We start from the raw sequence: 2,752 nt of genomic DNA, 5'->3' as shown, positions 1-2,752 counted from the left end.
GAACAGTTTTGAACAGTAATCAAATAAAAAATTTCATTTTTACAACGCGTTTTTTTTCTCAGTGTAAGTATGTAAACTAACGCATTCAATTTTTGCTCTTGAACCATTAATGAGAAAAGCCTTGAGTTGGCAGCATTATTGTTTTCGTGTAATTAATTGCATAAATGCAATTCACATGTACATATGTACATAACGGATATATATATATATATGCATATGTATGTAATAACACACATACACACACAAGAATAAACGACCCACCAGGAAAATAGGTAAGCACCTTGCGAGGTAAGCCATGTTTTCTTTCAGTTTTTAGTACCAAAATTGTCATCATGGCCAATGTCATCTACTAGTAAAGGGCAAAATGAACACCTCCGAAGACACATTACGTTGTCAGTTGCAAAATAACGTGCAGCCGAAGTTATTTCCAAGCACCGAACTACTCCGAGCGACTGCTCTGCATTACACGTAACTTACTTTGTAAAGCGGCTCAGAAGTATGTCTGATACCAAATGTACATTCTAAATTCCTACTTACATAAGGCGGCCATGCCTTTGTAAAAGTAAGGGACGTTCGGCAGGGAAATGGTAATGACTGCCAGGTGAAGAGTAAGTTGCTAATAAGGTATTATTACGTGCTCCTAATTCCCACTGGGGAACGAACTATTATCTAAATGGTTGTGAGTGCATTTATGTAAATATGTACGTATGTTTGCATAGGAAGCCTTCATCAAAAAATGCAATTGCACCGCGCGCGTATGTAGTATATAAGCGAAAGTAGATATGTAGGTGCACATATAAATCTACATGCGCCCAAGTAGTGTTACAAACTGTAATAGAAGTCTTCACGTCTACATTTTTTGGGTAATTTTATAAAGAAGTATTATTTTGAAAAATCATTAAACTGCTCAACTTTGCTTTTAACTCAATCCACTGTGCTTAAAAAGGTGAAATGCATACGAATGTATTACTGTACAAGGAAATACAGGCACGAGAATAACTCTTTAATATGAAGGTTTTTATTTTTAAATCATTGAAACTTGTTATTTTTTTATTTTTTTTTATCATGAATAATCGCTAGATTTAAATTTTAATTTTTAGGGTAAAATGTAACCGGTATTTTGTGATTGTTCCATTTTCGATCAAAAATAATCGTTATTTTGGATTTTTATTTTTTTAGATCACTTTTAATTGTTATAAATTATGGATGAAAAAATCTAATTAACCTCCATCCATTAGCCCCCTCTTTTCATCTGAAAATTACGAAAAGCTTTTTTTTGGCGCTACGTAGAGAAAACGTAGTTGTTTTTAGCAAAAATGGCAATGCTTTGAAGAAAACGACTTGAATTTTCATGAAAATGTTCAGCTAATTAAATTCATAACTTAAGAACTACGTAGCGCTGTAAATAATATTATAAAGAATTTGTAATAAAAATTTGAGCCAAAGCTGTTCTGATCTTGATGTATCGTGTACACCAGCTTGGCAAAAGTCGATCCGAAAAAAAAGCAAAAGGAAAAAGTACTGCCTAGACTAGGAATCATAATTCTTCCATTTTATTGTATTTTGTTTTATTTTCTTTATTTATTTTGTTTTTATTTTTGAATTTTATTTCACTCTTTAATTTAATTATGTTTTAGTTTTTTTTTTAATTTTATATAATTTGCTTTATTTATTTGTATTTAATTTTTATACGCGAGCGCACTTGTGCACAAGGGTATATTAATTTTGTTCACATAACGGTTGTTTGTAACAGCCAAAACGAATCGAGATAGATATAGACAAATGTATACATAAATGCTCAGAGTGAATAGAGAAATCGATTAAGCCATGTCTGTCTGTCCGTCCGTCTGTCCGTCTTTCCGTCCGTCCGTGTACACGATAACTCGAGCAAAAATTTAGATATCTCAACGAAATTTGGTATGTAGGTTTCCGCTAATCCAAGGTAGGTTGGTATTGAAAATGGGCGAAATCGGACTGTAACCACGCCCACATCCCATTTAACGGTAATTTTCGGAAATACGAAAACTGCGATATTTAGTAACTACTGACGATAATTTACTCAAAATTGATATTTACAATAATTTTCAGACGAAAAATAAGAATATTATAAATTTTTGGAAAATGGGCGTAGCCACGCCCACTTGTGGTTACATGTGTATATCTTGGTAACCGATGCACCAATTTCTTCCAAACTTGGCACAGTTGTTGGGCCTGGGTACAGCATACTAAATGGCCGAAAATTTAAAAAATCGGACAATGGCCACGCCCACATCCCATATAACGGTAATTTAGAGAAATACAAAATCTTCGATAAATCAGTAAATATTAAAGCTAATTTATTCAAAATTGATGCTTGCAACAATTCTTTACCAAGAAATACATTTATGGAAAAATTTTGGAAAATGGGCGTGGCACCGCCCACTTATGATCACATATATGTACATATATCGGTAACCGTTCTACCAATTTGTACCAAATTCGGTATTTTTATTGTGCTTGCTACATAAAAGCAAAACGTTGAAAATTATTGAAATCGCACTAAAATTACGGCCGCTTTTCATATAACGGTAAATTTCAGAAATGCTAGAAACTGCAATATTTCGAAATTTAAGGACGCAAATTTACTGAAAATTGATACACCCCGGCTTACCATCTAGCGGTAGCTTTCGGAAAGGTGAAAAAACATATATTTAATACTTGCGCCGGGTATTTAATGTTCGGCTCCACCCGAACTTAGACTTTCTTACTTGTT

The sequence above is a fragment of the Rhagoletis pomonella genome, unplaced genomic scaffold (genome assembly GCF_013731165.1).
Source record: "Rhagoletis pomonella isolate Grant_MI unplaced genomic scaffold, Rhpom_1.0 Rhpom_scaffold_00003, whole genome shotgun sequence".
Classification (NCBI taxonomy): domain Eukaryota; kingdom Metazoa; phylum Arthropoda; class Insecta; order Diptera; family Tephritidae; genus Rhagoletis; species Rhagoletis pomonella.
The sequence above is the reverse complement of the archived record's forward strand: the minus strand, read 5'-3'. Positions refer to the sequence as shown.